The sequence below is a fragment of the Tamandua tetradactyla genome, chromosome 6 (genome assembly GCF_023851605.1).
Source record: "Tamandua tetradactyla isolate mTamTet1 chromosome 6, mTamTet1.pri, whole genome shotgun sequence".
NCBI lineage: Eukaryota > Metazoa > Chordata > Mammalia > Pilosa > Myrmecophagidae > Tamandua > Tamandua tetradactyla.
The window spans coordinates 144471685-144498742 of NC_135332.1; the positions used below are offsets into that span (position 1 = coordinate 144471685).

At 40.7% G+C, this 27058-nt stretch overlaps 1 protein-coding gene and 1 pseudogene across 1 annotated transcript in view; one reads left to right on the plus strand and one right to left on the minus strand.

Moving 5' to 3' along the window:
• Positions 1-27058, plus strand: part of SPAG1 (sperm associated antigen 1) — a 97078-nt gene that overhangs the window by 43290 nt on the left and 26730 nt on the right. The window lies entirely within an intron of this gene.
• Positions 7276-7741, minus strand: LOC143686406 (cysteine and tyrosine-rich protein 1 pseudogene; annotated as a pseudogene).

Below are 27058 nucleotides of genomic sequence, written 5' to 3' on the forward strand. Positions count from 1 at the left end.
TCCATTTTTGAGTTTTTGTATCTAGTCCTGTTGCACAGTCTGTATCCCTTCAGCTCCAATTACCCATTATCTTACCCTGTTTCTAACTCCTGCTGGTCTCTGTTACCAATGACATATTTCAAGTTTATACTCGAATGTTGGTTCACATCAGTGGGACCATACAGTATTTGTCCTTTAGTTTTTGGCTAGACTCACTCAGCATAATGTTCTCTAGGTCCATCCATGTTATTACATGCTTCATAAGTTTATCCTGTCTTAAAGCTGCATAATATTCCATCGTATGTATATACCACAGTTTGTTTAGCCACTCGTCTGTTGATGGACATTTTGGCTGTTTCCATCTCTTTGCAGTTGTAAATAATGCTGCTATAAACATTGGTGTGCAAATGTCCGTTTGTGTCTTTGCCCTTAAGTCCTTTGAGTAGATACCTACCAATGGTATTGCTGGGTCGTATGGCAATTCTATATTCAGTTTTTTGAGGAACTGCCAAACTGCCTTCCACAGTGGTTGCACCATTTGACATTCCCACCAACAGTGGATAAGTGTGCCTCTTTCTCCACATCCCCTCCAGCACTTGTCATTTTCTGTTTTGTTGATAATGGCCATTCTGGTGGGTGTGAGATGATATCTCATTGTGGTTTTGATTTGCATTTCTCTAATGGCCAGGGACATTGAGCATCTCTTCTGATAGGTGTCTGTTCAAGTCTTTTTCCCATTTTGTAATTGGGTTGGCTGTCTTTTTGTTGTTGAGTTGAACAATCTCTTTATAAATTCTGGATACTAGACCTTTATCTGATATGTCATTTCCAAATATTGTCTCCCATTGTGTAGGCTGTCTTTCTACTTTCTTGATGAAGTTCTTTGATGCACAAAAGTGTTTAATTTTGAGGAGCTCCCATTTATTTCTTTCTTTCTTCAGTGCTCATGCTTTAGGTTTAAGGTCCATAAAACCGCTTTGAATTGTAAGATTCATAAGATATCTCCCTACATTTTCCTCTAACTGTTTTATGGTCTTAGACCTAATGTTTAGATCTTTGATCCATTTTGAGTTAACTTTTGTATAGGGTGTGAGATACGGGTCTTCTTTCATTCTTTTGCATATGGATATCCAGTTCTCTAGGCACCATTTATTGAAGAGACTGTTCTGTCCCAGGTGAGTTGGCTTGACTGCCTTATCAAAGATCAAATGTCCATAGATGAGAGGGTCTATATCTGAGCACTCTATTCGATTCCATTGGTCGATATATCTATCTTTATGCCAATACCATGCTGTTTTGACCACTGTGGCTTCATAATATGCCTTAAAGTCCGGCAGCATGAGACCTCCAGCTTCGTTTTTTTTCCTCAAGATACTTTTAGCAATTCGGGGAACCCTGCCCTTCCAGATAAATTTGCCTATTGGTTTTTCTATTTCTGAAAAAATAAGTTGTTGGGATTTTGATTGGTATTGCATTGAATCTGTAAATCAATTTAGGTAGGATTGACATCTTAACTATATTTAGTCTTCCAATCCATGAATACGGTATGCCCTTCCATCTATTTAGGTCTTCTGTGATTTCTTTTAACAGTTTTTTGTAGTTTTCTTTATATAGGTTTTTTGTCTCTTTAGTTAAATTTATTCCTAGGTATTTTATTCTCTTAGTTGCAATTGTAAATGGAATTCGTTTCTTGATTTCCCCCTCAGCTTGTTCATTACTAGTGTATAGAAATGCTACAGATTTTTGAATGTTGATCTTGTAATCTGCTACTTTGCTGTACTCATTTATTAGCTCTAGTAGTTTTGTTGTGGATTTTTCCGGGTTTTTGACATATAGTATCATATCGTCTGCAAACAGTGATAGTTTTACTTCTTCCTTTCCAATTTTGATGCCTTGTATTTCTTTTTCTTGTCTAATTGCTCTGGCTAGAATCTCCAACACGATGTTGAATAATAGTGGTGATAGTGGACATCCTTGTCTTGTTCCTGATCTTAGGGGGAAAGTTTTCAATTTTTCCCCATTGAGGATGATATTAACTGTGGGTTTTTCATATATTCCCTCTATCATTTTAAGGAAGTTCCCTTGTATTCCTATCTTTTGAAGTGTTTTCAACAGGAAAGGATGTTGAATCTTGTCAAATGCCTTCTCTGCATCAATTGAGATGATCATGTGATTTTTCTGCTTTGATTTGTTAATATGGTATATTACATTAATTGATTTTCTTATGTTGAACCATCCTTGCATACCTGGGATGAATCCTACTTGGTCATGATGTATAATTCTTTTAATGTGTTGTTGGATTCGATTGCTAGAATTTTGTTGAGGATTTTTGCATCTATATTCATTAGAGAGATTGGTCTGTAATTTTCTTTTTTTGTAATATCTTTGCCTGGTTTTGGTATGAGGGTGATGTTGGCTTCATAGAATGAATTAGGTAGCTTTCCCTCCACTTCGATTTTTTTGAAGAGTTTGAGGAGAGTTGGTACTAATTCTTTCTGGAATGTTTGGTAGAATTCACATGTGAAGCCATCTGGTCCTGGACTTTTCTTTTTAGGAAGCTTTTGAATGACTGATTCAATTTCTTTACTTGTGATTGGTTTGTTGAGGTCATCTATTTCTTCTTGAGTCAAAGTTGGTTGTTCATGCCTTTCCAGGAACCCATCCATTTCATCTAAATTGTTGTATTTATTAGTGTAAAGTTGTTCATAGTATCCTGTTATTACCTCCTTTGTTTCTGTGAGGTCAGTGGTTATGTCTCCTCTTCCATTTCTGATCTTATTTGTTTGCATCCTCTCTCTTCTTCTTTTTGTCAGTCTTGCTAAGGGCCCATCAATCTTATTGATTTTCTCATAGAACCAACTTCTGGTCTTATTGATTTTCTCTATTGTTTTCATGTTTTCAATTTCATTTATTTCTGCTCTAATCTTTGTTATTTATTTCCTTTTGCTTGCTTTGCGGTTAGTTTGCTGTTCTTTCTCCAGTTCTTCCAAGTGGACAGTTAATTCCTGAATTTTTGCCTTTTCTTCTTTTCTGATATAGGCATTTAGGGCAATAAATTTCCCTCTTAGCACTGCCTTTGCTGCGTCCCATAGGTTTTGATATGTTGTGTTTTCATTTTCATTCGCCTCGAGATATTTACTAATTTCTCTTGCAATTTCTTCCTTGACCCACTTGTTGTTTAAGAGTGTGTTGTTGAGCCTCCACGTATTTGTGAATTTTCTGGCACTCCGCCTATTATTGATTTCCAACTTCATTCCTTTATGATCCGAGAAAGTGTTGTGTATGATTTCAATCTTTTTAAATTTGTTGAGACTTGCTTTGTGACCCAGCATATGGTCTGTCTTTGAGAATGATCCATGAGCACTTGAGAAAAAGGTGTATCCTGCTGTTGTGGGATGTAATGTCCTATAAATGTCTGTTAAGTCTAGCTCATTTATTGTAATATTCAAATTCTCTATTTCTTTATTGATCCTCTGTCTAGATGTTCTGTCTATTGGTGAGAGTGGAGAATTGAAGTCTCCAACTATTATGGTATATGTGTCTATTTCCCTTTTCAGTGTTTGCAGTGTATTCCTCACGTATTTTGGGGTATTCCGGTTCGGTGCATAAATATTTATGATTGTTATGTCTTCTTGTTTAATTGTTCCTTTTATTAGTAGATAGTGTCCTTCTTTGTCTCTTTTAACTGTTTTACATTTGAAGTCTAATTTGTTGGATATTAGTATAGCTATTCCTGCTGTTTTCTGGTTGTTATTTGCATGAAATATCTTTTCCCAACCTTTCACTTTCAACCTATGTTTATCTTTGGGTCTAAGATGTGTTTCCTGTAGACAGCATATAGAAGGATCCTGTTTTTTAATCCATTCTGCCAATCTGTGTCTTTTGATTGGGGAATTCAGTCCATTAACATTTAGTGTTATTACTGTTTGGATAATATTTTCCTCTACCATTTTGCCTTTTGTATTATATATATCATATCTGATTTTCCTTCTTTCTACACTCTTCTCCATATCTCTCTCTTCTATATTTTCGTGTCTGACTCTAGTGCTCCCTTTAGTATTTCTTGCAGAGCTGGTCTCTTGGTCACAAATTCTCTCAGTGACTTTTTGTCTGAGAATGTTTTAATTTCTCCCTTATTTTTGAAGGACAATTTTGCTGGATATAGAAGTCTTGGTTGCCAGTTTTTCTCTTTTAGTAATTTAAATATATCATCCCACTGTCTTCTAGCTTCCATGGTTTCTGCTGAGAAATCTACACATAGTCTTATTGGGTTTCCCTTGTATGTGATGGATTGTTTTTCTCTTGCTGCTTTCAAGATCCTTTCTTTCTCTTTGACCTCTGACATTCTAACTAGTGTCTTGGAGAACGCCTATGTGGGTCTGTTCTCTTTGGGGTGCACTGCACTTCTTGGATCTGTAATTTTAGGTCTTTCATAAGAGTTGGGAAATTTTCAGTGATAATTTCTTCCATTAGTTTTTCTCCTCCTTTTCCCTTCTCTTCTCCTTCTGGGACACCCACAACACATGTATTTGTGCGGTTCATATTGTCCTTGAGTTCCCTGATCCCCTGTTCAAATTTTTCCATTCTTTTCCCTATAGTTTCTGTTTCTTTTTGGAATTCAGATATTCCATCCTCCAATTCACTAATTCTAGCTTCTGTCTCTTTAAATCTACCATTGTAGGTATCCATTGTTTTTTCCAGCTTTTCTACTTTGTCCTTCACTCCCATAACTTCTGTGATTTGTTTTTTCAGTTTTTCTGTTCTTTTTGTTCAGCCCATGTCTTCTTCGTGTCTTCCTTCAATTTATCGATTTGGTTTTTGAAGAGGTTTTCCATTTCTGTTCGTATATTCAGCATTAGTTGTCTCAGCTCCTGTATCTCATTTGAACTATTGGTTTGTCCCTTTGACTTGGCCATATTTTCATATTTCTGAGCGTGATCCGTTATCTTCTGCTGGCATCTGGGCATTTAATCAGATTTCCCTGGGCGTAAGACCCCGCAGGTTGAAAGATTTTTCTGTGAAATCTCTGGGCTCTTTTTCTTATCCTGCCCAGTAGGTGGTGCTCGTGGCGCTCATCTGTCTGCGGGTCCCACCAGTAAAAGATGCTGTGGCTCCTTTAACTTTGGAAAACTCTCGCTGTAGGGGGGCGTCGCCAGCCGAAGCGGCTTGGGGGAGTGCCAATCCAAATCTCCCAGCCGGCCCGCGGATCCGCGTGCGGGGAGTGTCACCAGCCTCCGTGGTTGGGGGAGCGCCTGTCCAAATTTCCCAGCCGGCCTTGGGCGCCAAGCGTGGCGGGGGGGCGCCAGCCGCCATGGCTTGGGGGAGTGTCTATCCACTGTTCCCAGCCGGACCGGGAAGCCACGTGTTTGGAAGGGACCCCGGTCACCGTTCTCCGCAGCTTGGGGATCTCCGATCCAATTCTCCCAGCTGGTGCGGGGGGCCGCGCGTGGTGGGGGGCGCCAGCCACCGTGGCTTGAGGGGACCAACTGTCAAATTCTCCCATCCGGCCCGGGAAGGAGGGAGGGAGGGACTCCGGCCGCCTGCCGCCCCAGCCCAGGGAAGCCCGTGCCCCTCGGCGATCTCACTGGAGCGGGTTCTCCGAGCCAGTCAGCCGTTCCAGAATGGGGTACGCTGTCATCTTGGTCTGTCGTGCCTCCGGGAGCTCTTCTGTATCATTTCTACTTCTCTAGTAGCTGTTCTGCAGGAGGAACTAAGACCCGTGCATCTTACTAAGCCGCCATCTTCTCCCTCTATTGTTCTTTTTTTAAAAACTTTTTTATTTTATAATATATATACCAAGCAAAGAAAGAAAAAAGCAATAGTTTTTAAGGCAGTCTAAAACAAGTAGTTAACAGGATAGATCCCAGAGTTTGTCATGGGCTACCATACCATCATCTCAGATTTTTCCTTCTAGCTGCTCCAGAGTATAGGAAGCTAGAAGGGATAAATATTTTTTTATCATCACAGTTGACTTTTGTATGTGTGTGTGTGAAAAATAACATCTATACAAAAAAGCAATAAATTTCAAAGCACAGCAGAACAATTAGTTGAGAATAGATCTCAGAGTTTGGTATGGGTTACAATTCCACAATTTTAGGTTTTTTCTTCTAGCTGCTCTAAGATACTGGAGAGTAAAAGAAATACCAATTTAATGATTCAGCAATCATATTCATTTGTTAAATCCTACCTTCTCTGTATAACTCCACCATCACTTTTGATCTTTCTGTCCCACTCTTTACGGGTATTTGGGCTATGCTTATTCCCACTTTTTCAGTTCGAAGGGGCTGTCAATAAATATGGGGTAGAGAGATGGAACTAGCTGATGCTCTGGAGAGGCTGAGACCTCTAGGTTTTAGGACTTATCTGGTCCAGAGACCCATCTGGAGGTTGTAGGTTTCTGAAAAGTTACCATAGTGCATGGAACGTTTGTAGAATCTTACATACTGCCCTAGCTTTTCTTTAGAATTGGCTGGAATGGTTTTGATTAGGGTTTGGCAAGTTATAATAGGTAGCAGTGTCTAACTCAAGCTTGTGTAAGAATGACCTCCAGAGTAGCTTTTTGACTCTATTTGAACTCTCTCAGCCACTGATGCTTTATTATTTACATTTCTTCTTCCCCTTTTGGTCAGGATGGAATTGTTGATCTACCAGGGCCAGACTCATCCCTGGAAGCCATCTCCCACACCTCCAGGGAGACTTTTACCCCTGGATATCATGTCCCACATAGGGGTAAAGGCAATGATTTCACTAGCAGAGTTGGGCTTAGAGAGAGTGAGGCCACATCTGAACAACGAAAGAGGTTCTCCAGAAATACCTCTTAGGCATACCTATAGGTAGGCTAAGCTTCTCAGCCACCTACATAGCTTCACAAGAGTAAGCCTCAAGATCAAGGGCTTGGCTTATTGATTTGGGTGTTCCTAATGCTTGACACAGTAGCAGGGGATTTCCTAATGGTAAAGTTTAGAAGTTCATATATTTTTCTCCTATCCTAACCTGTTCTTTGAAGACAAGATTCTCATATGTTTTGTCAATTTTACTCTTCTCTGAATGTGCTTACTTAAGTTGACCAGTAGATCTCTTAAAATGTGGTCCTAGAGAACCAAGCATAATACTCCAGTTGGGGTCAGCTCTGAGCAGGATAGAAACCCTGGATCTCTTAGCCTAGCATTCCATCTAAGATAGTGTCTGACTCACAAAATATTCTTTTGGGTTATCTTTTCCTAACTGCTTCCAAGTAGAGGCATTTTGTTCTGAGCAAGATCACTGATGAGCACATATTCTGCTCTGTGAGAGGAATTATTTCCCTAAATTTCCAGAATAAGGAGGGGGTGGAGTATGCTTTGTGGAAGCCTGCAGTGTCCAGGAGTATGGTGGAGGCAAGTCTGCAGAGTATTCCATCTCCTGGTTGTTACTATAGGGGGTGGTGCCACAGGATAGGAGGAGATGGTGTTGATGTGGGTGGTCCTGATGACGCCCACCTCGGTCCCATGGTTGCTCTTCAAGCACATGCACATGCAGATGGCAATTCTGCTTATGACCCCCATGATAAATACGATTCCAAACACGATGCTGGCAATGGCATGCCTGAGAGGATATTCCCAGTATAGGCATAGTAGAAGTAACAATAGGGTATGGTTCCATCACAGCAGTAAGATCGTCAATCTTTGCTGCACTAAGCAAGGCAAATGTCTGCGTAGATAAAAAACAGGATCAACTTCAGAAGCAAGATCCCTGGAAGCCCCCGCAGCCTTGTTGCATCCATCCAAGCCAGTGGCTGGAGGTTGCATGGCTTGGATAGATAGACTGGTGAGAGGGCTGGGAGCCATGGGAGAGCCCAGAACAGGGAGGAGATAGAGGGGATGGAGGGTGGCCAGCTGGAGTAAGCAGCAGTCCCTAGAGAGGGGATGGGTGGAGTCCCAGCCATTGCCCAGGGAGCCTTGGAAGGAACCCCAGCCAGGGAAGGCTTTGTCTCTCTCCACTGTGCTCTTGGAGACAGACCTTGATTGATTTTTGAAGACTGAGCCAGACTTGCATGCTTGGAATAAACCGTATTGGTTATTACGTATTATTCTTTTTAGAGATTGCTGGATTTGGTTTGCTAGTATTTTGCATATATATTCATGAAAGATATTGAAATATAGTATTATTTATTTATTTTATACTGGTTTTGGCATCAAGGCAACTGTGACCACGTGAAATAAGTTGGCATCTGCTTCTTCTACTTTTATTTTCTGGAAGACACTGTGCAGAATTGGTATTCTTTCTTTCTTTTTTTTTTTTTTGTAAGCTATATGCCTGAGGGTCACATTTCATTCTTTTTCCATGTGAGTATCCCATTACTGCAGCACCATTTGTTGAATTTTTATTTTAGCTTTTTGTTTGTTTGTTTTTTGGGAAGTGGACCTGCCAGAATCAAACTGGGTTTCCCGCAAGGCAGGTGAGAATTCTACCACTGAACTGCCTTTGCATGCTGCCCCCCCGCCCCAATGTTATTTATTTTTTGACAGTGTGTAGTAGAATTCACCAGTGAAACCATCTGGGCCTAGAGTTTTTATTTTGAAAGATTTTTTTGATACAGATTCAATTTCATTACTGTATACACAAGTGTTCAGATTTTCTATTTTTTCTTGGGTGAATTTTGGTAATTTGGTAATTTTAAGGAATTGATTTATTTTATCCAACTTGTTGAATATATCTACATAATGAATAGGATAGGTCTATAGTGATATCTCCTCTTCCTGAATTTGGTAATTTACATTTTCTCTCCTTTATTCTTTGTTAGTCTGGGTAGAAGTTTATTTTATGTTATTGATCTTTTCAAATTTATCAGCTTTTGTTTCATTTATTTTTCTCTACATTTTTCTGATTTCATATTCATTGATTTCTGTTCTTTATTATTTCCTTCCCTCTGCTCATTTTGGATTTATTTATTATTATTATTATTTTCATTTTGGATTTATTTTGCTCCTCTTTTTCTGGTTTCTTAAGATGAAAGCTTAGAATCTTAATTTGGGACTTCTTCGCCTAATATAAGCATTTAATGCTTTAAGTTTCCTTCTTAGCACTGCTTTAGCTGTAGCCCATGCATTTTGGTAGACTGCAGTTACATTATTGAAAATGTTTTCTAATTTCCTTTGAGACTTCCTCTTTGACCCATAGTGTATCTTTAATTTGAAAATATTTTGAGATTTACCAGTATTATTCTGTTACTGATTTCTAGTTTACTTCCACTAAAGTCAGAAAATATACATTGTGTTATTTCAGTTATTTGAAATTTGTTAAGGTTTATTTTATGACCCAAGATGTGTTCTTTCTTGGTGAATGTTCCATGAACACTTGAAAAGAATGTGTAGTCTGCTGTTTGGGGGTAGAATATTCTATTAAAATCAGTTGGTTCCATTTGCTTGAAGGTTTTGTTCAGTTCTTTTATGTCTTTCCTGATTTTCTGTTTTCTCTGTTTCTTATTGAGAGGAGTGGTATAGTGGTAGATGGTGGATTTGTCTATTTCTCCTTTTGGTCCTAACAGATTTTACTTTATATATTGAGGCTCTGTTGATAGGTTCATATACATTTAGGATTGTTATATCTTATTGATGAATTGTTCCTTTATCTTTATGTACTGTCCCTCTTTATCTCTGGCACTTGTACTTGCTCTTAAGTCTACTTTATCTGATATTAAAGTAGCCACATCATATTTCTTTTGAGACATTTTAATGCTATATCTTTTTTCTTCCTTTAGCTTTTGTTCTAGTTTACTAGCTACCAGAATGCAACACACCAGAGATGGATTGGCTTTCAATAAAAGGGGATTTATTTAGTTAACGTATAGTTCTTCAGAGGAAAGGCAGCTAACTTTTGACTGAGGTTCTTTCTTACGCGGGAAGGCATAAAGTGATCTCTGCTGGCCTTCTCTCCAGGCCTCTGGGTTCCAGCGTCTTTCCCCGGGGTGATTCCTTTCTGCATCTCTAAGGGCCTGGGCTGAGCTGCAAGTGCTTTGATCGGAGGTATGCTAAGCTGCTTGGGCTGTGCTCCATTGAGCTCTCTCATTTAAGCACCAGCAAATTAAGTCAAACATCATTCATTGCAGTAGGCACGCCTCCTAGCAGACTCAAGATGTACTCAGTAACAAATGAAGTTCACATGCCATCAGCTCATGTCCACAGCAGTATAACTAGGCATCTTCACATGGCCAAGTTGACGACTGAATCTAACTACCACAGCTTTCAACCTGAAAATTAAAATGAGTTTCTTTTAGATAGCATTTGATTAGCTAAATTGGTATATTTATTACTATTTACATTTAATTAAATATCGAGATGTTTATAATTCTAACATTGAATTATTGGTTTTTCTGTTGGTTCCCTCTATTTTTCATTCTACTGTTTTTTCTTTCCTACCCTCTTTTGAATTAGTTGAATATTTTAAAATTTTAATTTACTGATGGAATTTTTACTATATTTTCATATTTTTAGTGGTTCTTCTAGAATTTAAATATAGATACTTAACTTTTCACATTGCACCTAGAATTAATATTTTACCACTTCAAATAGAGTGTAGAAACCTCACCACCATATCAGTCTCTTCACCATTCCCCTTTCTATTGTGTTACCTCTACATGTATTAAAAACCCTACCAGACAGTTATAATTTTTGCCTTTAACCATTTTGCATATTTTAAAGAATTTATTAGAAAAATAAGCCATGTTCTCTTTCATGTGAAGAATTTCCTTCTGCATTTCTTATAAAGAAGGGCTGTTGGAGATGAATTCTCTTAGTTTTACTTCACTGAGAATGTCTCTATTTCATATTCAGTTGTGAAATATATTTTTGCTGGGTATAGAATTCTGAATTGACAGTTCTTTTCTTTCAGCACTTCAGAATTGTTGTTCTGCTGCCATTTAGATTGATGTTCTTCAATATGTGATGCATCATTTTGCCCTGGCTATTCCCAAGATTTTTTCTTTGTCTTTATTTTTTAGAAGCTTGAACATGATTTATCTGGATGTAGATTTCTTTGAATTTATCCTGTTTGGAGTATGCTGAGTTCTTTTTTTTTAAGCAGTTTTTTGAGATATAGTCACAAACCATACAGTCCATCCAGAGTGTTTCAGTGGCTTGTAGTATAATCACAGAGTTGTTCATTTATCACTATAATCAAGTTCAGAGCATTTATATTACTCCAAAAAGAAAAATCCCATTCCCCTTAGTAGTCATCCCTCAATCCTTCTATCCTTCCCCAGCTCTACATAATCATGAATCTAATTCTGTCTCTATAGATTTATGTATTTTATATTTTATATAAATGAAATCATGCCATATGTAGTACTTTGTGTCTGGTTTCCTTCACTTAGCATAATGCCTAAAAAATATTTTTTTAATAGAGAAAATACAGGCTTACTTTTAAAAGTCAAGTAAAAAATACAATAGAGCCCCCAGTTGTTGACACTCTGCCTTGCCTTGGTGTGTTTATGCTCAGTTCTTAAATCTTTGAGTTATTTCTTTCACCAAATTTAGGAAATTTTCAACTATTATTCAAAACTATTTTATGGGCCACAGTATTTCTCCTCTCATTCTGGAACTCATTTGACACAAATTTCTAATATTGTGTCACAAGTCCTTGAGGCTTTGTTCACTTTTTTACAATCTTCTCTCTATTGTTCAGACGGAATAATTTCCATTTTTCTGTTTTTAAGTGACTGACTTTTTTCTTCTGTCATCTCCATTCTGCCATTAAGCACCTCCAGTGAATTTTTTATTTTACTTGTTGTATTTTTCCATTCTAAAATTTTCATTTATTCTTTTTTGTATCTTATATTTCTCTACAATGCTTTCCATCTTTCTATTCATTTAAAAAAATATTTGCTTTTATCATTTAGTTCCATTTGCTTGAAGATTTCTTGGAGCCACTTTAAAGTTTTTTGAAAATTCATAACATCTGCCTCATCTGGGGGTTGTCATATGTTGATTCTCTTTTCTCTTGTAAGGATGTTGAGATTTTCTTAATTCCTCATAAGTCAGCTAATTTTATATTGCACCCCGACCATTTTGAATACTATGTTATGTGACTTTGGATCTTAAATCCTGTGGAGAATGTTGATTTTAGCAGGTAAACCCAGTTAGGTTTAGTCAATAATTTCTTACCTGACTTCTGTTGACCATGGTTTCAATGTTGTTTCAGTTTTCAAAGACTTTACATTGCTGTTTGAATCTGTCCCACTTGTGCACCATCCAGTGACCACTGTAAGTTTTGGGCGATGTTCTTTGCCTATGATTTAGTTCTAAAGTCTTGAGTATAACATTTAGGGTTAGATCTATGCCTTTGGGTCTCCTTGAGGGTAAGCCCAGGAATTCATTTACAATTTTATGCAATTGTTTTCTTGAGCTCCTTCCTTTCCACAGTCTTCCCACTACTTTTGGACTCCTAGAGGTTTCTCTGTCTGTTCCTCTGACTAGAAAGCCAAGGTTTTAGTTTCCCCCAGACTATTGTACACATTTCCCAGAACTGTGTCTGCCTCAAGAATCAAGCAGCAAGTAGACAGACAGAAAAAAAGCAACAGGGACTCTCCTGTCATTCTTTCACTGTCCTCATATCATTGCTCCCATGGACTGTGTCTCGGCTCTTCAGTTGTATAATTGGAGAGACAGGATGGAGTGTGTTTACTGGTCTTGACTGGAAGTGCTTTTCTCACCACTTTTTTTTTTTTTTTTTTTTTAGTGATTAGCACATTTGAAGGACTTTATATAGGTTAACTTATTTAATCCTTAAGGAAGCTATAACCATCCATATTTTTATGCATTAGAAAATGGAGGCTTAAAAGGTTATTTGCCACATTTGTAAGGAGTTTAAGTCCCATGACTGAGATATGGCCCCAGATTTGTATGGCTCCGAAGTCTATCTCTGTCTCTGTTTTTTGTAGCTATCCAAAAGTCTTTTATTTGTTTTCACACCTATATGTATGAATTTATGAAGAATAAGTTTCAGCTGCTCAGACTCTTTTCCATTGGTTCTCACAAAGTGTGATTCTCTGGGTGGGGCAGGTTCAAACTTCATTTGAAACCAGGTCCCTTTCTCTTTGGCTTCCTTCTTTTTCTGATCATTTTCCTTTCATGCATTTCAGGAAGCCATCTTGGCTCTTAGAGTGTTTGATATGCTCAATACATACATCGTCTCTTGGAAGAATTGTGGCCTTAATTTAGTGGTTTACAGCAATGCCAAGCATGCTGGTGACATTATCGACTCATTCAGTTTAACTTTGGTTACATTTGTTGGGCATTCCTTTTTGAATGATGTCCATTCCCTTGATATCTAAACTATCACCTTTCTTGTAGATTTGCATATATGTAGCCAAAAGAACAACTCCATCTTTTGTAAAAAGCCTAGAAAATATCTAGCAGGTACCTCTCCTCTTTCCCTTTATGTATTTCATTAGGGTCATTACTGCAAGATGGCAGTTCTAACCAAAAGCCAAAGTCTATCTCTTAAGAGTGATTATTGGATGCCAATTAAGAGAGTACAGATTCTTTAAAACTCAGGTGGATATCACTAGGACACACTGTCAGACATTTTTGTTTGGTGTTTATCCACTTTGTGCTCACTGATGTTGTACCAAGAACTCTTCTCAGAGGCTGACCTATGTTGAGGGTCAAAGACTTGGTGTGATCATTTTTTCAAACTAAAAAGCCCTCCCTCACAATTAGAGGTAAGTAGGAAAGGACTAGTCAGGAAAAAAACAGTAATGATGCCTTCATTATTAGAATTCACAGTCAGGATTATTGTAATCCAAACATAACAGATTGATGAGATGTTTCTCTCAGAGGTAGATGGTTATCCGTAAAGTGGGTGCCATGCAGAAGCAGTGTTCCCATGCACATTTTCAAATAGCCAGTACTTTAACAGAACTGTTTCTCATCCTGTCATTCAGATCCCCAATAATAATTTTGTAGGTTAGGGAATATATAAGATTCCGAAGACAAAAGTGTCTTGGTAGAATATTAATGTTAAGACCTGCAAGTTCTGTTTTATCAGGAAAACAAAGCTGGGGTGGAATAAAGATCTGGAAACCCACAGTAGTCCTTTTAAGATGAACTGAAGTCAGTTTAGTTTATACTGACCTGTGCTAAGTTACCTTGTCAAAAAGAGTGTAGAAAAGAGGCCCTGGAACCTTAGACTTGGAGGAAAAAAATCCAGGATACTTTTAGAATACTGATAAAGCCCAGGAGGGAGGTTATCAAGTTGGAATCTTTGCACTTTATTCTCATTCCACCACATTCCAAGAAAGAATTCTTAGTCATTATGGGGTATGTTCTGGAGAGCCCGGGGACCATAGCAGAATGCAGCAATTAGTGTTTTGCAATCTTGGCTGATATGTTTCCACAGCTGATCCTCTGCCAGCTTCACTCAGGGTGGCCTGGCCCAGTTCATCCAGACTGAGGTATAAGTTAACCAACAGATTTAATTTAAACCACTGACAATTATTGAGCACCTACTCTTGCGAGGTACCAAGTTAAGAAAATTGATAGGCATTCTCCACCTGTCTTTCTAAGGATTAGTATAAGGAAATGTCTACCTATTGGCCAGGATAATTAGATCTGAGGATTCGAGTTGTTGGGGCTTCTCTCAGAACATCCTCATCTATTTGGGTTTCCCTCCCTATTACAAGTCATCAGAAGAAGCGGCCATCATCATATAACTGTAGCAGTCAGAGACTTTGGTATTTATTCTGTCTACTTCCTTATACTAAGAAACAATCAGAGAAAGAAAGCATCCTGCTTCCCTTGTAGTGCTGTTGCTTAGTCCCCACTTAAAAATGAAGTTTAAGAAAATTAAACAGTTGCTTACAGGGAGTAGAATGATATATAAAATCTTGTTTTAGAATTAGCTGAGGTTGTGGGGTAGTGTGGGTTAGGGTAAGAGGACAAATTTTTTAGTTAAAACAATGGGTCAGATTCATGAAGAAGAAGGTGAATGTGTTTGGTTATATAAACATGAAAAATCTCCCTATGTCGGCCTTCATAAAGTTAAAAGGCAAATGACATACTGAGTAAAATGGCAAGAGGTTGATAATCTTGTAATATGAGATTTTACAAAGCAGTAAGAAAAAGAGTCCAGTAGAAAAATGGGCAAAACATGAATAGACAAATCACTTAATAAGAAATATAAATTATCAATAAATATTTTTGATGGTAATAACAAAAATACAAATTGAAATTGAAATCTACTTTTCTTCTATCAACTTGGCCAAGATGGAAGAAAAAAAAAAGAGTATCCTTTGTTGGTAAAGGTGAGGTGAAAAGCTTTCATTTTCTTTCATTGAGATGTAATTAATATCTTTTCAAGTGGTCAGTGGTTTTTAGTATATTCATAATTTAGTTTCTTCATATCATCAGTGTCTAATTCCAGAACATTTTTATTACCCCAAAAAGAAACCTTGTATCCATTAGAAGTCACTCTCTATTCACTCCTCCACCCAGTCTCTGGCAGCCACTAAGCCATTTTCTGTTTCTATGGATTTGCTTATTCTAGACATTTCATATAAATGGAGTTATACTATGTATTAGGGTTCTCCAGAGAATATATAAAGAGATTTATTATAAGAAATTGTCTCATGTGGCCATGGGGTTTGGCAAGTCCAAACTCCTTAGGGCAGGCCACAGGCTGGAACTGATAAAGCTGACCTTGAACGTCTTAGTCTGAATTTCCCAGGGGAGGCTGGCTGAGACTGGCTTGAAATTCCAGCAGAGCCAGTATTAAAGTTGAGGTAGAAATTCTTCTTCTGATCTCTGAAACCATCAGTTTTGACATTTTAGACCTACAATTAATTGGATGAGATTACCTACATTACTGAGGGCAATCTCCTTTGTTGAATATAAATGTAAACAACTGATTGTAGATGCAAATCCCATCTATGAAATGCCTTCACAGTAACAAGAAGTCCAGTGTTGACCAAACAACTGGATGCTATAACCTAGTCAAATTGACACATGACATTAACCATCAAGTACAGTATATGGCCTTTTGTATCTGGCTTCTTTTAGTCAATGTTTTCAAGGTTCATCCATGTTGTAACACGTATTAATGTAAGAATTTGAGAGTTTTGCCGCGCAAAGGAGGACTCCAAGAGACGTTCTCTCATGCAACACGCAAGGGGTTTATTTACCACACATGCGTGGGGCTCACTGAACACGCAGGAACAGAGAGCCCCGAACCTGGGTTTTGGGAAGCCTTTTGAGGGCCAGGATAAGGGTGTGGGGTTTGAGGGTTGAACATTAGTTACAGGTTCTGCTTTATGCAGGAAGTAGATAACGAACATTTTGCAAGAAGCAGATAACAAACATTTTTCGCGCATGAGTCATGGGAGCTGTCTCGTGCAAAACTCCCTTACTCAACCTTCTCAGTTGCATTCTTAGATAAACTTTCTCCGGCAGTTACAACCTTGCATAACCAAGGCAGCAGAAAACCTTGCATAACAAAGGCAGCAGATAACCGCCCCTGGGAAGTCCTGGGTTGTTTTAGCCTGATGGGGCCCATAACTCTTTTCTTTATAAAATCCTTCTTTACATAAGAAAAGTTAGCTACTGTTAAGTTTTATAAAATCCTTCTTTACATTCCCCACTCCTTTTTGTACATATCTCTAATCTTAGAGATTTTCTGGGTTATTTAATACTGAGTACTGTTGTCTGATGAGCATTAATTTGACATTTCCAATCTGCCTTTGTAAAAACTGTATAATTCTATTTAGAATATATGGTCCTATAGTTATTATTAAAAGTAACACAATTAAAGGCCCAGCGAGAGCAGATAATAGCGTTGTCAACCAGGGGGACTTAGTAAACCAAGATTCAAACCACCCCTGTTGCGCCTCTCGTTCTTTTTGTCTTTCACGAAGGCGCTCTCTGAGTTTTGTCATGGACTCTTTAACAACACCAGAGTGATCCGCATAGAAACAGCACTGTTCTTTTAAAGCTGCACATAGTCCCCCCTCTTTAAGGAAAAGTAAGTCAAGTCCTCGCCTATTTTGCAGAACTACTTCTGAAAGGGAGGTTAGAGAGTTCTGAAGGGCTGAGACAGATCTTTCTATTTCGTTTAAGTCTTGATCTATCGTGGCCTGAAATTGACTGGTTTGTTGATTGCTATGTACAATGGCAGAAGTCCCTGTGCCTATACCGGCTGCGGCGGTTACCCCCATAAGAACTGCCAGGGTTATTGAGATTGGTTCCCTTCTGTATCTGGTTTGGCTTAATAGTATAGTTTCTAATTCTGTCCCTGAATGATAGAGAATTCGGGGGTATATAGAAACCAACACACAATAGTTGACAGAGTTGTTAAAAACCTTTGTAGATACACAAGGGGTAATTCCAGTGTTACATGCCCACTTTAAACCTGGGGGAGGTTGAAGGAATTTATCATTATTTTGGATTTGATTAATGGTGGCACATAAGATTTTAACGTGGGGAGGAGGGTTACCTATACAAGTTCCTTGTCCCGTAACCTCAGACAGGGTGAGTTTATGGTCGCTGTCCCAGTCGCAAGACGTGCCATTAGGGAGGATGGTATATGACTTATTTATAGCTATTCCTTCATAATAGGGCGGCGAAGCTGACAGGCAAAGCCAGCATGACTGGGTGAGATTAGCTCGGGAGTGATTGAGGGCAGAAAAGGCTCCTAGAATTAGGTTGTATAATCGGTCACCAGGAGTCTCTGGATTGTAGGGAGAAGTACTATTGGGAGTCGGAAGGGGGGAAGAAGTGGGAATTAGGGAGCTATTGCTAGGCCTTCCTGGGGGCGTAGGCTTCGCACGAGGCCCTGGGTTTTTCATAGTCAGAACAGGGTTGGGGCCTACCCTGATAGCTTTTTGGGGAATTTCTTCCTTTTTAATTAGTATTAGCCTCCCCCTGTCTGTGCCGGTTTCGTATAATCTGGCTCCCCAGGTTTTTCCAGTTATCCAACTATTATCTGAGGGGTTAGTGATATTAAGCCAAATTTTAGCACAAGGGTTTTGTGAGAAATCTGTTGTAGGCCTACCGCCGGTCATGAGTGTTCCATGGTGGGCCCCGGGCCATCCATCAGACCCACAGCTTCCAGGATTAGAACAGGTTTTCTGGTACCCTATTTTGAGGAAGGGGTCGCCTAAGGTTGTCCATGTTAAAGCTAAAGTCTCACAGCCCCAGTAGGCACAATAATAGTGTCCTGGGCTGTTACAGTAACTTTTTCCCTGATTGGATGCGGGACATAGGTAGATGGGGGTCAGGTCGCAGCAGGGCTCGTTCCCCAGAGTGGTAAGATTACAAGGGGTCACTAGAAAAGAAGGCTCCCCTGCTCCCTCCCAAGTTTTTATAGTCTTCCCATCATCCCATCTGGTTATTGTCCATTTCCAAGGCTTATGCGGGTTGGAATTGGGTTCCCCTAGGGGAAGGAGGAGAAGGAGTAGTAACCCTACGAACCCGCAGCTTGAGAGGATTGTCAGTCCTTTCCAGTTTCCATTGGGACTCAGAGGGCGAAGGCGCAGGTTTGAGATGAGACGCATGGATCCAGGATGCGATGCCATCGACCTTGACTGCGGTGGGGGTGGTCAAGAGTACCTGATACGGTCCTTTCCAGCGAGGTTCAAGAGTCTGTACCTGGTGGCGGCGGACGTAGACGAAGTCTCCCACCTGATATTGATGCGGAGTTCTGTTATCTCCTGGCTGGTAGGAGGTGGAGAGCTGCCGCCACAGGAACCGCTGGGCTTTTTCCAAGGCTCGCAGCCTGTCAAGCAAGGGGGTATGGAGGGAACTATTAATCTCTAGAATGGAGGATATGTCTTTGACTGGAGGTGGCGCTCCATACAAGATTTCATAAGGGGTTAGATTACACATGAGAGCAGAGGGGGTATTCCGGGCCCTGAACAGGGCATAAGGCAGGAGCATGGTCCAATCCTTCAAGCCAGTCTCTATAGCTAATTTGGTTAGGGTCTCTTTAATTGTCCTGTTCATTCTTTCTACCTGCCCTGAACTTTGGGGTCTGTATGCGCAATGCAATTTCCAATCAATCCCCAATATCCTGGCCACACCCTGACTTACCTGGGCTACAAATGCGGGTCCGTTATCTGACCCTATTACCTTTGGTAGACCGAACCGGGGAAAAATTTCTTCCATAATCTTCTTGACTACGACCTGGGCCGTTTCTCTCTTAGTTGGGTAGGCTTCAACCCATCCTGAAAAGGTGTCTATAAAAACTAGCAAGTATTTAAGTCCATATTTTGCAGGTTTAATTTCAGTAAAGTCGACTTCCCAGAACTGCCCAGGTCGAGTTCCCCTTAGTCTTTTTCCGTTAGGAGCTTTGGTGGGGTAGGCGTTCACAATTTGACACGCCTGACATTCTCTAGCTACGCGATCCGCCAGTTCTCTTCTTTTTGAGGCTGCCAGAGGGTACAATTCCCTCTGGTCTTGCAGGAGCTGCTGTAGTTTCCCTGTCCCCAGGTGAGTGAGCTGGTGGACCTGCTGTATGTAAGCTAGGGCTTCCGATTCTCCTTGGGGTGTAACCTCAGATAGTGTTTCAGGGGGTTGCTGGTTTTCTTTGGTTATTAGGACCAAGTTTACAGGGTCCCTTAATGCTGCCGCTTTTGCTTCTTCATCTGCTCGCTTATTACCCATGGTTATTGGGTCTGAACCTCTTTGGTGGCTAGCACAGTGGACAATGGCTAGTTCTTTGGGAAACATGACTGCTGCCAGGAGTTTAAGAATTTCCTCCTTGTGTTTGATTTCTTTACCAGCTGAGGTTAATAGCCCTCTTTGTTGGTAAATTGCCCCATGTACGTGGGCAGTAGCAAAGGCATAACGGCTATCTGTATAGATAGTCGCTCGTTTTTCTTTTGCTAATTCTAGAGCTTTTGTGAGGGCAATTAGTTCAGCTTTTTGGGCAGATGTTCCCTCTGGGAGGCTAGAAGACCAAATAACTTTTGTCCCACTGACTACCGCTGCTCCCGCTCGCCTCTTACCGTGTTGGAGAAAGCTGCTTCCATCCGAAAACCAGGTTACCTCCGAGTTAGGTAATGGTTGGTCTTTTAAGTCTCTGCGGATTCCGGTCTCTTCAGCTAATATCTCTTGGCAAGTGTGCAGCACAGGTCCCGCGGTCTCATCCGGGAGCAGGGTAGCCGGGTTTAAAGCTGATGGGGCCCCAAAAGTCACCCTGTCTTTGTCTAGGAGGATGCTCTGATAGTGGGTAATTCTGGCATTTGACATCCATCTATCTGGAGGCTGGCGGATTATGCTCTCCAGGGCGTGAGGGGCTATTATGGTCAGCTTCTGTCCTAGAGTGAGTTTGTCTGCGTCTTTTGCCAGGAGGGCAGCTGCCGCGATGGCCTTGAGACAGCGTGGCCATCCACTGGCAACTGAGTCTAATCGCTTGGACAGATAGGCCACCGGTCTCCTCCAGGGGCCTAAAGCCTGTGTTAGGACCCCTCTAGCCACGCCTCTCCTTTCTTCTATGTAGAGCGTGAAAGGTTTATTCACGTCTGGGAGGGTTAAAGCTGGAGCTGACAGGAGCGCTTTCTTAATGCTGTCGAAGGCTTCCTGCTGTTCTATTCCCCACTGGAAATCAGCGCTCCCTTTGAGCAAGGGGAATAATGGGGCAGCAAGGGCTGCAAACCCTGGGATCCACAACCGGCAGAATCCCGCTGTCCCTAAGAACTCTCGTAGCTGCTTTCGGGTCGTGGGCGGGGGTATCTGTGTTACAGTTTTCTTTCTAGCCTCAGTGAGCCATCGCTTTCCATTCTTAAGAGTATATCCCAGGAAGATTACTTCCCTTTTACAGATTTGGGCCTTTTTGGCCGAGGCTCGGTACCCCAGTGCGGCTAGCTCACTTAACAGTTTTCGGGTTCCATACTCACAGTCCTCCTTAGTGTCTGCTGCCAACAGTAAGTCGTCCACATATTGTAGCAAGGTGACTCTGGGATGCTGAATTCTGAAGGAGCTTAAGTCTTTATGAAGAGCTTCATCAAAAATGGTGGGGGAGTTTTTGAACCCCTGGGGCAAGCGTGTCCAAGTCAGTTGGTTTGAGGATCCCGTCTCTGGATCGATCCACTTGAAAGCGAACAAGGGTTGACTGTCCTTATGCAAGGGCAGGCAGAAGAAAGCATCTTTTAGATCAAGCACAGTATACCAAGTCTTTTCAGGATGGAGAGTGCTGAGCAGGTTATAGGGATTTGGCACCGTAGGATGTATATCCTGCACTCTGCTATTTACTTCCCGTAAGTCTTGCACCGGTCTATAGTCTCTAGTCCCTGGCTTTTTGACCGGCAATAAGGGAGTGTTCCAGGCTGATTGACAGGGCTTAAGTACTCCCAAGCCAAGGAATTTCTCTATATGGGGCTTGATTCCTTCCCGGGCTTCCTTGCTTAAGTAGTATTGTTTTACCCGAATTGGAGAGGCGGTGGGCTTTAGGGTCACTACTACTGGGGGCTGATTGACTGCCAACCCTAACCCGGCAACTTCTGCCCAGGAATTAGGGAATTCTTCAAGCCAGGCCTGAGGAATTGAACTGTGGAGCTGTTCTGGTTTTATGTACAGCTGATATTCTTCTTCGACTGGCAAGGTGAGGGCAGTTATTACAGGTTGGCTTACTAGCGGGTTTAAAAATTCCACCTTTGGCCCCTTAGGATTGAAGGTGATTCTCGCCCTTAGTTTAGTTAACAAGTCTCTTCCCATAAGCGGGGCAGGGCACTCAGGGATAACTAGGAAGGAGTGTTGAACCTTCCCCTTCCCCAGGTCCATGGTTCTTTTGGTAGTCCAGGCGCGGTAGCGACTGCCATTTGCTCCCCGCACTAAGGACCTTTTTGTAGAGAGTGGGCCTATAGGTTCTTGGAGGGCCGACACTACTGCTCCTGTGTCGACTTCAAAATTAATTGGTACCCCCTCCACATTAAATTTTACCCTGAGCTCGGGGAGGGGTGCCGAGCCCTGACTCCCCTAGTCCTCACTTTCTAGAGCCAATGTGGCCGGTTGTTGCCAATTTGGGGGCCTAGTACCCCTCCGTTTTTTCGGACAGTTTTTGGCCCAGTGCCCAGTTTCTTTGCAGTAGGCGCACTGGTCTGGACTAAGAGGGGTACAATAACGCCGACCAGAGGGATTTTCTCCAGCTCGTCCTCTACCTTCAGTGTTTCTTTCAACTACTGTGGCCAGGATCTTTGTTAATTCTTTTGTTCTCCTTTTCTCTCTTACCAACTCTTTTTCCTCTCTCTCTCTCTCTCTCCTTTGTTCTTTTTCCTCCTCTGTTTCTCTCTTATAAAACACTTTTTCAGCTTCTTTGACTAAATCTCGCAAGGCTAGGTCCTGCAACCCCTCTAAGCGCTGCAGCTTGCGTCTAATATCTGGAGCTGATTGGCCGATAAAGGCCATGGCCACTGAGGCTCTTTGATCCTCCGATTGAGGGTCAAAGGGAGTATACCTACGGTATGCTTCCATTAGTTTTTCTAAAAAGACTGAGGGTGATTCGTCCGCTCCCTGAATAACCTCTCTTACCTTGGCCAAATTGGTGGGCCGGCGTGCGGCTGCTCGGAGACCCGCTACTAGAGTCTGGCGATAGATGGACAGATGCTCCCTACCTTCAGAGGTGTTCGGGTCCCAATTAGGGCGGCGCAGCGGGAACCGATCGTCGATGACATGCTGGAGTTGGGTGGGTCTCCCGTCTTGTCCAGGAACTTGCTTCCTGGCTTCCAGTAGGATCCGATCTCGCTCCTCCGTGGTGAAGAGAGTCCCCAGGAGTTGTTGACAATCATCCCAAGTGGGCTGGTGAGAGAACATAAGGGACTCCACCAATCCAGTCAGCCTAGTGGGAGCCTCGGAAAAAGGAGGGTTATTATTTTTCCAATTATATAAGTCAGAGGAGGAAAAGGGCCAGTATTGTAGAGCGGGCATTTCTCCCCCGTGTCCGTCATCCACTGGAGGCCCATACGGTCTGAGGGGGAGAGTGACCGCCACATCAGATGGGCTTAGTGCTCGTCTGCTTCGTGTACTATGTGCCGGTCCTGGTTCATCTGGGATCGTCTGTTGGTGAACCTGCGGAGAGGAAATGGAAGAGGGCGGGGAGAGAGAACTAGAGGAGGGAGAAGGTGAGCTAAGAGAAGGGGGGTCCTGTACCGGAGCTGAAGGGTAGGGAGGAGGGGAAGAAGGACCTGCATCGAAGAGGATTAGATCCGATTGGGATTCCGGTAGGACTGCAGGAGACAAAGAAGGATAGAGTTTCGGAGCTTGAGAAGGACCCGGCACCTTGATTGGGAGTACAGAGGGAGAGTCATGTTGACCAAGAGGAGTAAGAAATGGCTTTACCCATGGAGGTGGGTTTTCACACAGGTCCTGCCAAACCATGATGTAGGGCTGCTGGTCCGGGTGGCCATACGGGTCAGGGCGGAAGATGACTGACTTGACGGCCCGAATCAAGGGTAGATGAAAAGTTCCTTCACGAGGCCATTCCACGTTAAAGGAGGGCCACTCGGCCGAGCAGAAGGTCTGCCATTTGCCTTTCTTTACAATAAGAGATAGATTCTGACCTCTTTCCCTGACCTCCGACCAGTGTCTTAAGGTCAGAGAAAGTGGAGTCGACATTCCCTGACCCATCTTTGGTAAAACAAAAACAATTCCTAACACACAAATACAGACAGACACACACAGAGCCGGCACACCACGTTTACACAGTTTCAGAGACACAGCTCAGACTGGCCCGATGACTGTGATCGAGTCTCCCCCCGTCAGAAGGGAAACAGAATCAGAGTCGGCCCTGTAGGAAGCCTCCAGGCGTCCCCGGAGGTCCCCCAATCCCGAGGCGTCCCTCGGGAGAGTGACCTGCAACCCCTGGACACGTCTGTCGGTTGCGGTCAGGGAGTGCTCACGCGACTCCCCGACAGTCACTGCCAGTCTGACAGACTAAGCGATCGCACCTCAGACAAAAAGGCCTTACTTACCCCGAGAGAAAGAGCTGTTGGAGCCTTCCCCTACGAAGAGCCGATCTCGGTGGGACCTCCAAATGTAAGAATTTGAGAGTTTTGCCGCGCAAAGGAGGACTCCAAGAGACGTTCTCTCATGCAACACGCAAGGGGTTTATTTACCACACATGCGTGGGGCTCACTGAACACGCAGGAACAGAGAGCCCCGAACCTGGGTTTTGGGAAGCCTTTTGAGGGCCAGGATAAGGGTGTGGGGTTTGAGGGTTGAACATTAGTTACAGGTTCTGCTTTATGCAGGAAGTAGATAACGAACATTTTGCAAGAAGCAGATAACAAACATTTTTCGCGCATGAGTCATGGGAGCTGTCTCGTGCAAAACTCCCTTACTCAACCTTCTCAGTTGCATTCTTAGATAAACTTTCTCCGACAGTTACAACCTTGCATAACCAAGGCAGCAGAAAACCTTGCATAACAAAGGCAGCAGATAACCGCCCCTGGGAAGTCCTGGGTTGTTTTAGCCTGATGGGGCCCATAACTCTTTTCTTTATAAAATCCTTCTTTACATAAGAAAAGTTAGCTACTGTTAAGTTTTATAAAATCCTTCTTTACATTAATACATCTTTCCTTTCTATGGCTGAATGTTCCATCATATGGATATACTGCATTTTGTTTATCCATTCATCAGGTAATGGACAACTTGGTTGTTTCCACTTTTTGAGTATTATGAATAATGCTACTGTGAACATTTATGTACAAATTTTTGTGTTGGATATATGTTTTCAATTCCACCTAGGAGTGGAATTGCTGGGTCATGTGGTAACACTATGTTAATAGTTTGAGGAACTGACAAACCGTTTTCCAAAGCAGCTGTACCACTTGACATTCCCACCAGCAATATATGAAAGTTCCAATTTCTCCACATCCTCGCCCATACTTATTATTGTCTGTCTTTTTGATGATAGCTATCTTAGTGGGTATGAAGTGGTATCTTATGGTTGTGACTTGCATTTTTTTGTCTAATAATGTGGACTATTGTTTCATGTGCTTATGAGCCATTTGTATTTTGTCTTTGAAGAAATGTCTGTTCAAAAATTGGATTGTGTTTTTATTGTTGAGTTGTGAGAGTTCTTTTTGTATTCTGAGTACTAGACTTATCAACTCCTATGAATTACAAATACTTTCTCTCCTTCTGTGTTTGGGTTTTTCCTTTTTCTTGATAGTATCCTTTGAAGCACAAATGTTTTTAATTTTGATGAAGTCCAGTTTAACTGAAGTCATGTCAAAGAAACCATTGTCCAAGCCTAGGTTAAAGATCTACTCATATGTTTTCTTCTAAGAATTTAATAAATTTAGTTTTACATTAGATCTTTGATCCCTTTTGAATTAAATTTTGGTATATGGTGTAAGGTACAGCTCCAAAGTTATTCTCTTGCTTGTGGATATACAGTTGTCCCAGCACCATTTGTTCAAAAGACTTCTTTCTTCATTAAATTATCTTGGCCTCCTCCTTAAAAATCAATTGACTTTTGAAAATTATTGCTTTTTCTTTCTTTTCCTTTGTTACTTTTTGTATATATGTTATATTTCACAATAAAAATGTTAAAAACAAACAAAAAAACCAATTGATCATATGCAAGGGTTTATTTCTGGATTCTGGATTCTATTTCATTGATTTATATGTCTATCTGTATGCCAGAAACACAGTCTTGATTATTGCAGCTTTACAGTAAATTTTGAAATAGAGAAATATGAGTCCTCCAAGTTTGTTCTTTTTCACAATTGTTTTGGCTATTCAGGGACCCTTGAATTTCCATGTGAATTTTAGGATCAGCTTGTCACATTCTCCAAATAGACCAGCTGGAATTGTTTTGACTCTGTATTTCACTTTAAGAAGTATTGTGATCTTATTAATACCAAATTTTCCAATCCATAAAAGCATTCTTATACACTTCTGATGGGGGTGTAAATTGTCACAGCCTTGCAGAAAAGTGATTCAGCTGTAATCTAGTACTTTATGCTTTAAAATGCTCATAATGTGTACCTAAGTAATTTGATTTCTAGGAATTTATCCCAGAAAATAGAGATATTATCATCTTATATTCAGGGAATATTTATCACAGCATTATTTAAACTAGTGAAATAGGGGCAATAGCTTATAATCCAGTAATAGGGAAATGACTAAGTAAATATAGAATATCCACAGGATGATATATTATGCAGTTATTAAAAATGTTTTAAAATAATATTGATATGAGAGTATGCTCATGATAAAATTTAAGGTAAATTACATATCAAAAGCTTAATAAGTACATATATGTATAAAAATACATGAAAGACATACACTTCAGTGTGTTAACAGTCGTTTAAACAGTGAACTTTAAATTTTCTTTGTATTTTCCATATTTCCTAACTTTATTTATTAGAAAACATCTTTTAAAAAGATACCTATAAGAAAGTAAGCAAGCATCAAGTTAAAGCATTAAAAATACATCAATAATAACCTGGAGCCATTGGGGTACATTTTGTTGGTAAAAAATTTTTTTTCAAAGTCTTGAAATATTTTTCTTAGTCTAGGAAAAGAACATGGAGAGAATGAAAAACAGCTAAAAAAATAAAATATTTTGAAAAGTCGTACAGTCAGTTAACTGTATGCTAAAAAAATTACCAATTTTTATGTCAATTCTCAAAACAATAAACTAAAATAGAATTAAACTGAACTTTCTTCAGAAGGCCTTATTCCTATATTACAGATGAAGAAACTAAACTGAGGCTTTCTAATGATAAGGACTAGAACTTTAAGGTTCAGCTTTGCACACAGTCTTTTGTATTATTCTATTTTTGCGTGCTTAAAATTTTCCATAATAAGAAGGCCAAAAACCCAAAACAAAATAATCAACCATCTTAGTAGCCAGGGCCAGAGGCAGTCACTGAACACTTAATGCTACTATTTATTGTGTATTGAATGTTACTGCGTGCCAGGCATTTTGCTAATTGTGGTAAGATACTATCTACATTAACATACCACCATTAAGATACAGTCATCATTATCAGCCTTGTTTTATAGATCAGGATGCTGGCATAGAAAGTACTAGGTTCAGTTCTCCGTTTATGAGTCATCTGGGATTGGAACTCCGGCAGAGAACAGAACTCCTGAGCCATGTA